At 34.1% G+C, this 15,327-nt stretch overlaps 1 protein-coding gene and 1 long non-coding RNA gene across 4 annotated transcripts in view; one reads left to right on the top strand and one right to left on the bottom strand.

Annotated features, from left to right (window-relative positions):
* Positions 1 to 2,919: 2,919 nt before the first annotated feature.
* On the bottom strand, positions 2,920 to 3,693 carry LOC116170181. Of its 2 annotated transcripts, none has more exons than XR_004145183.1 (3): positions 3,516 to 3,693; positions 3,268 to 3,375; positions 2,920 to 3,065 (listed from the first exon to the last, which is right to left on the bottom strand). It is a non-coding gene; the product is annotated as an uncharacterized LOC116170181 (long non-coding RNA). The 2 variants fall into 2 exon arrangements; XR_004145184.1 differs by having other exon boundaries at positions 3,429 to 3,693.
* Positions 3,694 to 8,376: 4,683 nt separating this feature from the next.
* Positions 8,377 to 15,327, top strand: part of LOC116171529 (cyclic nucleotide-gated channel rod photoreceptor subunit alpha) — a 249,034-nt gene continuing 242,083 nt past the window's right edge. Inside the window, exons 1-3 of one of the 2 annotated variants that reach the window (XM_031488411.1) lie at positions 8,377 to 8,439; positions 8,599 to 8,628; positions 13,153 to 13,180. The gene's annotated coding sequence lies outside the window, so the exon portion shown is untranslated. Of the gene's footprint in view, positions 8,440 to 8,598; positions 8,629 to 13,152; positions 13,181 to 15,327 lie in introns of those variants that run through there. The other variant, XM_031488413.1, reaches the window with a different exon arrangement.

The following is a 15,327-nucleotide window of genomic DNA, read 5'->3' on the forward strand; positions in this document are numbered from 1 at the left end:
TACCATAGAATATTCTACTTCAGTGACTTCGAATTGTCCTAAGAAAAGATGGACTGCACATTTCATACTAAGTAATTAGCGAACGTTCTTAACGGAAAAGCTTATGGAAAGGAAATGAGAGCCCACAAGCTAACTCTGCAAGACTTCTGCACACATTGCTACTGGAGTTTCAACATGAACAAGATTTCCCAGAAGCTGAGAATTTGTGTATAAAGGCTGCTCATGTTGATGAATTTAGAGATTATTAGTTCTCGAACTTTTCCTAAAGTATTTTTCATCTTTCTTGCAAAAAAGATCTAAAGACGATAGAAACTGTACTCTGTGGGGGACTGCGAGCTTATGTCAGCAAAAAATGCCTCATTAAAAAAGGAGATTAAAAAAACAGGGAGTGCCCATAAAATGTACTTTTCAGCCCAAAACTCAACTCAACTAACTATTAATGGAATAGCTGTTGTCTTATCGATGGGCCGTTCAAAATTAGAGATATTTGGGAGCTCCATTAAGAGAATATTGAGTTATATATGAATCTCATTAGCAATAAGAAGTGCATGTTGTGTTTGATCGGTACCCCCTACTACCTGTCCAGCTTCTTGCAATATCTAGAACTACAGTTTTAGGGGGGAAAATGTGACATGCATAAAGTTGTGTAATCCATGTCAAAGTATCTTCTTGAACTCCAACTTTTCCAACCTATTTGCAATAAAGTTTAGTTCAAACGTAATTTTCAAAAGTATTTTTGAATTCATTTTGTTAAAAAATGTATGCAGACATGTTACACAAAAGCGCGTTATTAAGATATTTTTGGTCGCCATCTTAGAAAATATACGATCTACATAATTTTAGAGCATATGTGTAGATTGATCATTGAAAACGATTATTTTGCTCCTTTTAAACGCTAAAATTTGAAGTTTTAGCTTTACGTTACCATTTATTTTTGCATAGCTTTATATTAAAGATCTTTTAGTTTTCAAGGTAGAACTTAAGGTTTAAAAAATGTCTTTTAAATTTCAGTTTGGAATTTTTACTTCTGAATCTAATGATATTGAGCAGTTTGAATATCACTCGCTTTGTTAGCGAGAGTCGCACTCTTTAGGTAGGTACCTACACGTAAATTTTTACAATTTTGTGAAGAATTTATAATTGCATCTGTTTTCCAAAGTTCCATATTGAAGTTTCGTTTCAGAATTATCTATTCGTTTTAAAGAAATAATTTCTTTTTTAGGGGACCTTTCAAGTTAAAAATTGATAGCTACGAATGTGTTCCAAATATTGAAATTTTGTTTCAGAGTATAGCACCTGAAAAAATATACAAAATTTGGGTTTTCAGGTTATAACTCAAAGCTGCTAAAAGAGTTGGGACCGTTTTTTACATAATATTGATGTTCATGTTAAAATTGAAATGTTTCCCATCTATTAAAAGCAGGATTAAAAGTGAGATTTCATTTCCAACTCATTGCCTGAAAATTGAAATTGAACATGATCCATAACTCATATGTGGTAGGTATCTTCTTAAGTATCAATGGTATATGATTCCCTCATTAGCTTGAATTTGTTTATTGTGCAGCTCTCGTACCCCAAACAATTAAAGTAATGGTTTTAAGTGGTATCTAAAGGGCACATAAACGTTTAAAATTTCGATTTTGAATAGCGACTAAAAGTTTTTTTTAGGCACCCTTTAATTCCAATTTAGAAATTCAAAGTGAAATTTTAACTTTAAACTTTGTGAACAAACTCCAAAAATATAACCAGTCTCATAATTCACAGTTACTAGTTTTCTCGATGAAATAGCTTTTTCCATAATTAAGTATTTTAACACCAAAAAATTGTCATGTCACGCGGTTGCTAAAAACGAGCTTTACTTCTTGTAATAACATTTGCAATTTTGGCGTACCTAATAGGTACCTAGTTCAAATGGCGAGTTTAAACGACGTTGCTATTTACAATTTTATGCAATCGTCGAAACTAATACAGATCATTTTAACAATTCAGTTCTAACTTAAATTAGGTAGGGAACTGATTACAAAACAGTAGGTAGGTCGGGGCCGTAGCTAGAACGAAAATTGTAAGGGTGCAAACAAAATGTCGGAGGGTGCACCTATTGTTTACAAAAATGAAGTCTCGAGAGACTTGTTTGTCAAAAAAGCAAAAAGTATGCGCAACACCAAAATTTGAAACTGGCGTTAGATTTTTTTTGAGTCAAAGTGGCTAGGTATCAAATTTCATTTAAATACCTTCATAAATAAGAAAGTTTGCAATTCGGTTTATAAATAGTATATAGAGATGCGCAAAGGGCACTGTGAATGGTGATCGATTATGCTCAACTTTTGGAATTGCGTTTTATATGGGTAAAGCTATGCGCATTTGAATTTCATGAAATTCGGTTCATAACTAACGAAGATGTCAAAAGGGCCATTTTTATTTTTTGACCTACATTGCCAATTCACGAACACCGATCTACAAATTTGATAAAGAATCAACCTACAAAATTTCATCGTAATCGGTCCATTCGTTTATGAGATATCCTGCCAACGGACGGACGGACGGATATACAGACAGACGGACGGACGGGCGGACAAAACGCAAACAATAGCACAATTTTTTTAATTCTTAAAAAATGCGCTAAAAATAACTTAAAAAATGTAAGAAAGGAATAACTTTATTCTTAGGCTAATTATTCCATTTCCATACGTTGCAATTGTCTTGTCATAGCATTAATTTATAATTATTTGGAGAATATAGTTATTCGCTCACGAAGTCATGAAAGTGCTATTGTACATTTTTATTTTACGATTCTGATGTAGATCGGTCAGAGGGTGCCACTTAATATCCAGAGGGTGCCAGGCACCCTCTGGCACCCCCCTGGCTACGGCCCTGAGGTAGGTAGGTATACATTTTCAGATGGTAGTTATTACCATTGTATGTATAAACAACTCCAGATTTATTTATTTAAATTGTTACAATACTTTGCAAGTATACCTAGTATTGCAGATCTAAGTATCATAAAAGCGTTTGTCCATGCTTTTGCTCGTCGATGCTGGAATCGTAGCTTTTGACATCTACAGTGTCTGAAAAAAGAATACCTAGTAACCAAAATTGAATTGATTCACCAGCTATTGTGCCAAATGTGATAGGCAAGTACTTCAAATCAGCAGCGTATCTGTTCAGTACTTCAAGCAGGTCTCTGTTTCCTTAAAGAAACTATAAGGAAATCGACGAACAAGCTTTATAGCGATATCGGGTGCAAATTGATAATTTGGCGGTACATACCTGTATGGACGACGCCCATCAGACAAGCTATGAATAGAAGAAAAGATTTTGGGTCCATTGGTTATAGATTTGATGTGGTTTCCTTCGCAGCCTTTACTTATAAATATACTAAAACACAATCAGGCACTTTATTGATATAGCAAGCCACAGAGGTTACGTACATATAATGAGATTATTCGATAAAAATGTATCCGATAGGGAAACCTTTTTCCACGTGGACGTGTGCTGCAGAAAGGGGAAACTCTTACCTGCGCTATTCCAATCCAAATTTACAATGATTCACAGCGAATGAATGAGTCTCTTATTTATTGATGATGCTTTGTTGCAGATTGTCCAAGATGTTCTAGTATCTCCAGTACTTGCTCCAGTATAATGTATGATCAAAGAAAGTGAGGTCGTTCCACTACCGTAAAGGGAAAGATGGCAGCCCAGTTTAACTGGACTCAATTTAGCATGATTAGATGGTTTCGTTAAATGCCAATTAACATAAAAGTTACCGCGTCCGTTTGTTAAAAGCGGAATAGTTGGTGATATGAATGATAAAGAAAACACAAAATCCGATACCAACAGCGAGAGCCTTGTTAAACGTATTCACTTTTCGTCCATAGAAGATCCAGGCGCCTGTAAGATCGTGAGATTGCCATGATTTTCACGGTATAAACTTTCGGCATCGTAGCGTAATTATGTATTTAGTTTTAGTATATATTGTGGGGTGCGAGTGAGGGGTGGGTTGGCGTGTTCATCTATAAAGTCACAAGTTAAAACCTATTTCGAAGAGATAGCAGTCACCTTCACTTTCCTATGAAACCCGCCTTTTAATTTTCCTGGGGCACCGAAGGTTTGGGTTTTGAATTAATTAGTTCTTAAATTGGTTGCCTCCAGATCTTCTTCTCGTTTCTTGAACTTCTTTTAGTGACCTCATCGGTTTTTCTTTTTTTCTTCTCCAGTCATCTATAGAAAAATTTGAGTGTTAATTAAAAGTAGGAACAATTACTCAATTAACAAATCATAGTTTCCATTTTTCTCGATATATGGAACATTTCTAATAATTTCCGATGAATATCGTTTAAATTCGTTCTGGAGCTATATCAAACACTAACCAAAAACATTATAATAAATTTAGTTATCAATTATACACAGCTTTCAGTTGTTAATTTCATCGGGCAACAATTTCACTACAATAGGATTATGAATTATTGATTGCCAATGTAACGGAAATACGTTTAATTTAAGCATTCGCATAATAAATTATAGATATAAAGCTACAGAGGGTACCGAAAACCTACCCGCTTTAATAACAAATGGAATGATTATAATATCGCAATTTGGAAATTAATTTGAAATAATTAAATCGGTTACTGCTTTAGTAGTAGTGCACTGCGGCTTGTAACCGCATTGAGAAGCGATTTACATTTAATCTCCATACTCCTCATCAACATTTGATATGTTTCACTAAGATAACTACCTGGTAAACTACTAGAAATTGTAATTTAGGGAAGATGGAAGGGGGATTTTAAAATTTATTACAATTGCCGTTTTAATGAAATTACTTAATCGAATTCCGCACATGGGGAAACTAACATCGTCAGGTTTTACTATTATACCTTACCACCTTCCATGTTAGAGGCTTTTTAAATGGGTTACGTATCAACTTTATAACTGGCACTTAATAGAGGAAATCAGACTTCTCTAGTTCTGTTATCCATGGTTTGGGTCTTAATTGCTAAATCCAGGTTCGTTGTTAAACATTTTTTTGGATTCATAGCTGTTTCATTTGAAAAATGATTGCTTTGTCGTAATGTCAGAAGTTACAACGCAAAAGAATTAGCTAGATTAAGGAGGGATTCAAAAAAGTTGATTTATGTCACCCATGAATTGCCGACGTTTGGCGAATATTGTGAACTTAAATATATATGACATTATAAATGATTTTTTGTGTCGTTCTTGTAACCTGCGGAAACGTGTCCACCATACTTGATTCGAAAGAATTCTTCTATACAAAGACTGTACGACGAAATCCCACCTGAACGAGTTTTCAATTCCAACCAATAGCACTGGACGAAAGTCGTCCGACTGTGTGCAAAGACCACGTCAGGACGAATGCTCATAGGGTTAGAAACCCTTGATTTAACAACCCAGGGTTATTTCAACTAGCATTCGTGACAGCACCTCAAAAATATTCGCCAATACTTCGACTACCTACTTATGGTATTATGTATGAATATTTTCGGTGCGCTAGAAAAGTTGCAACCCCCGGGGTGCAAGTGGATAAATTATCCAAAAAATCAAAACTCATTACTATAATTATAACATTGTAATAAATATACAAGTCAACGGCTATTGTATATTCGAATAAGAAGACAAGCGCAATTCGGATTTAGAGGCAATTGGAAATACTCGTGTTTAGCATGAAGACGTGTACCTTTAAACTAAAAATTCTCAATCTACGTTAACAATTGTCCCAATTGCGTACAAAACAAGAAGTTGGTGGCGAAATCCGCACAAATACTGGGCATAATGCAGAAATGGGATTGGTGGTGAATGGAAACCTTCATTCGTCGCATTAGGTATATTGAAAATTCTATACCTCCGTTAATATTTGCCCACAAATCAGCACAAATGAAGGTGTTAGCACGTTTCAGTCGGAAAGCATTTAATTAACGTACCTACCTATAATTATACACCATGGTATATAATATACTGACTCTAAAGTCAAGATTCTTATTTGTATAACCTGCAGTGCCTTATACTTTTTAATTGGCAACTATTAAATCGTTTTTCGTTTTTTGTCCTCATCGTAAATTGTGTAATTAATATCGTAATAACTTCATTCAGGAAAGGCTCCCAGTCTTTTACCCAATTTTAAGATTAACTTGATCTTTTGCTATGATGTATGAAAGCATTTTTTTAAATTGGGAAAATGTTTAAGAGGTGCAAACCAAGCAAGAAGAGTATAAGGGCAAAAATTACGCGAGTTGCAAAATTAAGTAAAGAATCGAAGTAGGGGAACCAATCTTTTCTTACTTAAAACCCGAATAAACGGCGTCTCTGTTTTACAGTGGCGTAGCTATCGAGGTAGTAGGGGTTGCAATTGCTACCCGGCGCCAAGTACCGAAAGGCGCCGCGGTTAGTATCGTTTATTGGTTTATTTATTATATTACTTACATTTACATCGCGGTTGCCGGTTGGGATTAATCAGAGTAGCAAAAATTCAACAAAAATAATCTTACAAGATTTAAATTTAATTATCTAACTGTGATACAGTAAACCTGTAAGCTTATGTATAAAAGAAAGACCTTTATTTAANGATTACATCTCGAGGCGCTTGCGCCGAGGGGTGTAAGGTGCGAAGGCAATAATAGACTTCTCTACCGTGGTATATATACTATTTTTTTCACTACTAGCACTTGAAATCCTCTAAATTAACATATTATATTGATAAGAGAGTTAACGGTTGGACAGAATTGTTTGTTTCTTAATTTAACACGTCAATCAAGTACGTGGAAGTACAAGTCAAACAGGCCGTATTTTGTTCTGTCATTGAGATTTTTCAAAGAGTAATTTCGTTCGAATTTTTTCAAAATGTGATAATTTTAGGTATGTAATTTCTCTGGAAATTGCGAATGGTGGCAATTATTCGTTTTAGAGAACTTGTCTAAACGTTCATTGAGCGAAATTTCGGGTTGTGTTTTCTAAAAGTGACAGCGTGACAGTTCTCATTATTGACTACTAGTTAATAATATCCACATTATTAACCACTTTGAACAAATGCCGAGAAAGCCTACTTTACAAGTGGAAAAAAGGTTAATAATCATGTCATCAGACACTAGTAGTGAAAAAAAACAATTTTTGGTTTTTTTTTCTTCGGGGATCAAAAATGGGTAAGTTTTCAAATGGTGGATGTAATATGTGCCTACCTATTGGCGTTAGATCCCTTCATCTCGGTTTAAAAACGCATGCACGTCAGAAATCCTAATCTCGCAGCCATTTCGGCATTCTTTTTCTAATTCGCCTTTTGTTCCAGAAGTTGCAACTACGAAGCAATTTTAAAGGTAAGATTTTACCCTTTTATATCGTTTGCATTGAACGTTATTACGTATACGTATTTGGTATTTCTATACGTTTAAATACACTTTGACAATAGGTACCTACAGATGTTGGAAAGTTATTAGTCATAATAGCCGTTTAAGGATGAGTAATCCCAATTACTGGGAATGAATTTTTTTTGCAAAATTAGACGCGAGCGGTATCGTTCCCCATCCCCCAAAAATCACGCTAATTAGGCTGTTCCTCCAGAACCCACACATCGACTTTTCTGCAGAATTGCATTCTTATAGAATACAGCAGCTGGCCTATTCCTGAATCTAGGGTTTGGAGCACGTAAAACTAATTATGACTTCTCTTGTTACTCCGACAAACTGTTGCCAATCATTTCCCCACACATCGAAATTTACTAAAATTTTAAATTTATCTGTATCGACCACCCTGTATACTCTCTGGTATAAAACTTATAGAAATGCACCCTCCTAGCGTAATTTAACTTTCAACTTTGACAGAATAATTTGAAAAAGTGCAAGAAAACCTGCCATTGTCATTGCATTCAATTTTAGTAAAAAAATATATCGCGGAGTTTGTTTTACCTTCCCTTAAAAAGGATTTTTTAGCATTCAGGACTAATTTCATCATCTTAAGCGGAAGTACCTACAAAGGGGCCTCACAGGTGTTGCTCCTTAGAGTAAAATTTCCTAATAACTTCATTCAGGAAAGGCTCCCAGATACTGCAGTCTTTTACCCAATTTTAAGGTTAACTTGATCTTTTGCTATGATGCATGAAAGCAGTTTTTTTCAATTGGGAAAATGTTTAAGAGGTGCAAATCAAGCACGAAGGCATAAGGGCAAAAATTACACGATTTAAAAATTAAGTAAAGAATCGAAGTAGGGGAACCAATCGTTCCTTACTTAAAACCCGAATAAACGGCGTCTCTGTTTTATTAACATTAAACAAGACGCTCTCCTTATCGACACCTGTTTTCTTATCTTGTCGAACAATACCAGGTGTGCTACGTCGATACGCCCGAATTAGTTGCATTGTATAAAGTGGTGTGATTGCGTGCGTGTTTGTGTAGTGCGTAAACAATTTTTGGTTTTTTTTTCTTCAGGGATCAAAAATGGGTACCTAAGTTTTTAAATAGTGGATCCAATATGTAGCTACCTATTGGCGTTAGATCCTTTCACCTCGGTTTAAAAACGCATGCCCTTCAGAAATCCTAATCTCGCAGCCATTTCGGCATTTTTGCGTACATTCTTTTTCTAATTCGTCTTTTGTTCCAGAAGTTGCAACTGTACGTAGCAGTTTTAAAGGTAAGATTTTACCCTTTTATATCGTTTGCATTGAACGTTATTACGTACGCATTTCTACGTTTAAATACACTTTTGACAATACAGATGTTTGGAAAGTTATTAGTCATTATAACCGTTTAAGGATGAGTAATCCCAATTACTGAGAATGAAATTTTTTTGCAAAATTAGACGCTGGCTCGATTTGTGAAAATACAAATCGGTCTTATTAATGTACCTGTGTTCTAAAATGGGTATTGGTTACCACGTATTTTTCGGTTTTGTTAGCTTCGTTGCGTTTTATTTCTCTGCAGGATAACGCAATATGAATACTGTGTGGTAATTTAAAATGAGAGAATAGGAAAATATTTTAAATGTAAAAAGAGGTTCAAGCTACACCCTTTTGGGGATGAAAAATAGCATATGTACGAAGCTTGACACTCTCACCCCGTACGCATCGTACATTTCGCCTAAACATTGTAAATGGCAATCTCTAATGTGTGTGACCATTAGGAAGCAATTTTCACCTGCATCCTGAATAGCTTTGCATTTTTTATTAAAAAAAATCTCATCATTTAGTACCGGTCAAAGTGGATCACCACTCGTGTGCTATTTTGTTACCCCACTTCTTCCCTCAAAACGGTTTTGAACATTTTGTAATATTATGTTACCTTTTTGGTATGTTTTCACTGGTCACTTTTTAATTGACTGACTGTACCTATATTTACCACATTGTCAATTTCATTATGTATAAATAGTGAATGGCAAATCATGGAATTTTATTTGTCTTCCTTTAAACACGTTTGTTTTGCATTTCGAGTAGGTACATTCCATGCCCTTAAGTGATAGTACAACGAAAAGTTATTACCTTCAATAGGGAGTCATTGTACCTACCTACTTTATAATTTTAGTAAAAGTTAAATTGCGAGTTTTATTTTATCTTCTCAGGGACAGATTTCGACATTTTAAGCGGAGATACGAGCGAATCTTTGAGTTCTTCCTTTTAATCTGAAGTATATCGAGTTAGATAACTGATTTTCATTTTTCTTCACTTAAATTGGTTTCTTTTTGTTTCCTATTGTAACCTAATGTGTAACGGCTTGGTTACATTTACAGGGGTTGAAAGCCCCACTTGCATAAAATAAATTTTATTCTTTACAGTGCTGTAACAATTAATTTTGTGCAACTCGTTACGCTCATGTGTCAAACTTTAAACTCGAGTTGAAAAACTCCACTTTCTTCTCAAGTTTTGCACATATTTTTTCTGAAACTACTATTAAAATTGAAAAATTATCGTATGCCATAATGAAGTTTGACACATAGCAATCTAGATACGGGTATCTTTTAACTTTAAATGTCATTATTAAGATCAACGCAGCAATTGTTTTTTACTTTCCTCACTAGAGACGAAAATTAAATTTGCTTCGCCATTTTTAGAGATGAAAGTAGTTTCAGAAAAATAACTATTTTCTAACGAAATAATTAAATCCACGACTAGCTCAGTAATAAATAAACTTTTAGTAACTCTCACCTTTCGGAAAATTGGTTCTTTATTTCCCCTTATAACCTGAAAATTCATTCTCAAATAAATATTCACCTAAATTGGCTTGTTTGAATATATTCATGCAACAAGTACAAAATAAAATTTCGACTCCTGTCTGGTTATCACGTTGTAAATATAATTATTTATCTAGATTTAAATATTCATAATTAATCAAACGTCAGGTACATTTTCCTATTCTAAAGATTTACCCATTTCTGGATGCTAAATAAAATTTAACTCGCACAAAGGAATGGCATCCATGAACTTAAAATTCTACTTCACAATAATGAGAAAAAATCACCAAAACCTTTTTTTGGGCCCTCATAAAAAATATAACTTCGGTCTGTCGACCTTTTTGAATGACTTTGAACATAAATTACAATCCAAAATCTCCAAAACGATCGACTTCTGTTTTTATACAATGCCAAAACTTCAAAGAACGTACATTTGTCGATGAGTCGAAATTTTCTTCAGATTACTGTCGATTCTCCTTTTGAAAAGTAGCATGATTAAAAAAATTGGAGGGTTGAACACTTTGTGCAACACAACTGGACCGTTTGTATCGGCTGGTAAATCTGACTGCTCGTTGAAAGTGAATTTCGAAAGTTCAGTAGTTGAAATTTTATTTACTCACTGGAATAATTTAGCAATGTTCCGCGCAGTATAGAAATCTCAATTTTACCTTTTTTTAACAACCAGCAAAAGCACTAACTAATCGTTTTTAACCAGTTTAATCCAGAATCTTATTATCGCCCAGTATATACAAGAGAGGTGCCAAATTTAGTTAGTAAACTACCGATCAATTAAAATAAATTAATTTACTTATTTTAAATTGGAGAGGCGAAAAATTCATAAGTGAAAGTACAAGACAGTATTTTCTAAATATGAACTCTTTAACTCTTCTTTTCATGCAAAGTGTAAAGTTAAATCACCGATTTTCGTTTTTCTTCTCTAAAACTAGATTTTTTTTTGATTTTGGGGAAAATTGCAATAGGTTTCTGTATAGGTACTCTTATAAAGGGGTTGGCCGCCCCTCCTTTTTGAAATAAAATATCGAAATTACTAATAATTAAGTATATTGTGAAAAAAACAAATATAGACCAAAATCCACTTTACTTAGATTTTTCTTTCCACCGTCAACTTGACCCTCGATTCGGGTCAACGACTTTTAAATCGTGAACACGTTGTTTCTTAACTACTCTTATTCAAATACCCATTTCATTTTTCATTTTTATTTATTTTATGCTTTATCACGGATATTACATTTGTCAACTAGTTTCTTAAAATTAAAATATATAACACACTATATCACACATAATATAGACAAACAACACAACTTCAGTTTATGCCACCACCTGCGTGTAAAATATTGGTAAAGCCTTCGGTTAAACATTCGTGCACTGAAAAATATGCCTTATCAAATAGGTATTTCTTAATTATTGTTGTTAATTGTTTTTTGTTATACATTTGAACATTTTCAGGCAGTAAATTAAATATTTTTTGAGATAGGTAGTCATGGTTATTTTGAGTTTTTGATAATCTACAGTAATCCACTCTAATGTTGTTCTTATTTCTAGTATTGTAACTATGCAACAATTGTTCCACTTTTTTTCATTATTTGGTTCGTTATGGTGTCGAGACAATATTGCATAGCATTAGGTACTTTGTACTAAAGCAAAATATGCCCTTTTAACAATATTACTAGAGACATTGCTGACAAGTCGACATAAGAGAAATATTGATTATAGTCTTTTTTAAAGAGCGGCATCGCTCCCCATCCCCCAAAAATCACGCTAGGTAGGCTGTTCCTCCAGAACCCACACATCGAATTTTTTGCAGAATTGCATTCTTAAAATACAGCAGCTGGCCTATTCCTGAATCTAGGGTTTGGAGCACGTAAAACTAATTAAGACTTCTGTTACTCCGACAAACTGTTGCCAATCATTTCCCCACACATCGAAATTTACTAAAATTTTGAATTTATCTGTACTTTGACCTCCCTGTATACTCTCTGCTATATAAAACTTATAAAAATGCGCCCTCCTAGCGTAATTTAACTTTCAACTTTACAGAATAATTTGAAAAAGTGCAAGAAAATCTGCCATTGTCATTGCACTCAATTTTAGTAAAAAAATACATCGCGGATTTTGTTTTACCTTCCCATAAAAAGGCGTTTTTAGTATTCAGGACTAATTTCATCATCTTAAGCGCAAGTACCTACAAAGGGACCTTTCCTTGTGTACAAATCCTTACACTAATTCTTGATTTTGGACATTCTTTCCGAGAAAATCTTGAAACCTACTGAAATCATCCTTGAGACTTTTAGAATAGCAATTTTGTGTCAAGATTCTTATTTTTACCCTTCAGCGCCTTATGCTTTTAAGTTGGAAATCGTTTTTTGTGCGAAGCAGGATGTTGCTCCTCAGCGTAAAATGTGTAAATTTCCTAATATCATTCTGGAATGGCTCCCAGATACAGTCTTACCCAATTTTATCTAAGATATAATTTATCTTTTGGTATGATGTATGAAAGCAGTTTTTTTCAATTGAGAAAATGTTTAAGAGGTGTAAATCAAGTATAAGGGCAAAAGTGACGCGAGTTGCAAAATTAAGTAAAGAATCGAAGTAGGGGAACCAATCGTTCCTTACTTAAAACCCGAATAAACGGCGTCTCTGTCTTATTAACAATAAACAAGACGCTCTCCTTATCGACACCTGTTTTCTTATCTTGTGGAACAATACCAGGTGTGCTACGTCGCTACGCCCGAATTAGTTGCATTGTATAAAGTGGTGTGATTGCGGGCGTGTTTGTGTAGTGCGTAAACAATTTTTGTTTTTTTTCTTTAGGGATCAAAAATGGGTAAGTTTTTAAATAGCGGATCGAATATGTACACCTACCTATTGGCGTTTGAAACATTCATCTCGCATGCACTTCAGAAATCCTAATTTCGCAGCCATTTCGGCATTTTTGCATACATTCTTTTTCTAATTCGCCTTTTGTTCCAGAAGTTGCAACTACGTAGCAGTTTTAAAGGTAAGATTTTACCCTTTTATATCGTTTGCATTGAACGTTATTACGTACGTATTTGATAAATACACTTTTGACAATACAGATGTTTGGAAAGTTATTAGTCATAAGAACCGTTTAAAAGGATGAGTAATCCCAATAACTTGAAACTTGAAACTTTGACATATATTACGGGAATGAAATTTTTTAGTAAATTTAGTCGCTAGCTCGATTTCTGAAAATAGAATACCTATATGTTCTAAAATGGGTATGGGTTACCACATATTTCTCGTTTTTGTTAGCTTCGGTGCGTTTTATTTTTTGCAGGATAACGCAATTGATACCGTGTGGTAATCTCAAATGGCCAGTAGGAAAATACTTTAAATGTAAAAGATTTTCAAGCTACACCCGCACAAACAACACTTTTTGGGGTAATTGTGCTGAATGAAAAATAGCATATGTACGAAGCTCGACACTTTCACCACGTACGTGCCATACATTACCCCTAAAACATTGTAAATGGCAACCTCTCATGTGTTATAATAAACCTCATCTCATCTCATCTCATAATAAACCTCAGTATGGGTCAAACAATCAAAAAATTGCCGCTGAAATTATCGTGATCCACTCGTGTGTTATTTACTCACGTCTTCCCTTAAAACAGTTTTAACCATTTTTGACCTTTCTGGTATATTTTCACTGGTTAATTTTTAACTGACTGTACCTAAGTATATCTACCATATTGTAAATACCAGTATGTAGTGAATGGTCAAATCATGTATTTTGATTTGCCTTACCCTTAAAGATGTTTGTTTAGCAATTAGAGCACATTCCATCCTCTTAACATGCAACGAAAAGTTATTAGGTACTAAATAGGGAGTCATTGTTCCTACCTTTCAATTTTAGTAAAAATTAAATTGCGGAATTTATTTATCTTCTCAGGGCAGATTTCGCCATTTTAAGCGGAAATATGAGTGAATCTTTGAATTCCCACTTTCTAAATTCTAAAGTATCAAGTTACATCACTCGTCTGCATTTTTCTTCACTTAAATTCGTTTTTTATTTATTTTCGGGAAAGATTTCATCCCCTTAAGTGATATTCCAATTGCAACAGAATGTGTAAGGGTTTGGTTACGTTTACAGGGGTTAAAAGCCCCACTTGCATAAAATAAATTTTATTCTCTACGGAACTGGTAAAAATTTTACCTTAACAATTAATTTTTTGTAATGAAATAATTAAATCCACGGCTAGCACAGTAATAAACTTTTTTCTGTGATATGGGAAAAACGTTTGGCATTTTATCTGTGTTGATAGGTGTTAAAATGTCACTTTTTTAGAAATTATTTTTTTCCTCGCATATGCACATAAGTAAAGTTAGAGTTTTGTGAGGTTACTTTCACTGCTTCTACTAACTGAAGTCAGAGAAAATTCAGAATCAAGCATTTTTAACTTTATATCATTCAATATAACTACTAAAAAAATCATTCAATTCGAAATGTCCTTTTGAAAAATAGCAGCAATTCAAAAAATTAGGTAGTGGAACGCCTTGTGCAACAGAACTGGACCTTGTCTATCGCCTGGTAGATCTGACTGCTCGCTAAAAGTGAATTTTATTGGTTGATTTTCATCGGGAACAAACTCGTTTCTCGAGATTTACTTGAAATTTTGTTTACTGACTGGAATAATTTACCAATGTTCCGCAGTATGGAAATGTCAATTTTCCCTTTGTATACGGTTTTTTAACAACTTGAAAAAGCACCAACCGGTTGCCGTTTAATCCAGAGATGTGCCCAAATTTAGTTAGAAAACTTGTTTTTTATCGTAACTAATCACTCCAAATATAAACGAAATGCACGTTCCGTACTTTTAATCCCAATTTTTTCGTTGTGAAATTTATTTTAACACGATCACATTGATCAAATAATGGAACCAAAACGCGCATTAAAAATGCAACGGATTCGTGCTTTATTCACAGTTGAAAATAAATCGGCCAAACTATCGTTTGTTCTACACGACGAAATCCCCATTTTGCATAAATACACCATTTTAAATCAGTTTTACTTGTAATGGTAACTCGAAAAGGATTTTTTCTGAAATTACTTTAGAAACAACTACTTTCGTCTTTAAAAAGGGTGAAGAAAATGCGATTTTCCTCTCTAGTGAGGAAAATAAA

This window comes from Photinus pyralis, unplaced genomic scaffold (genome assembly GCF_008802855.1).
Source record: "Photinus pyralis isolate 1611_PpyrPB1 unplaced genomic scaffold, Ppyr1.3 Ppyr1.4_LG5, whole genome shotgun sequence".
In the NCBI taxonomy this organism is placed as follows: Eukaryota; Metazoa; Arthropoda; class Insecta; order Coleoptera; family Lampyridae; genus Photinus; species Photinus pyralis.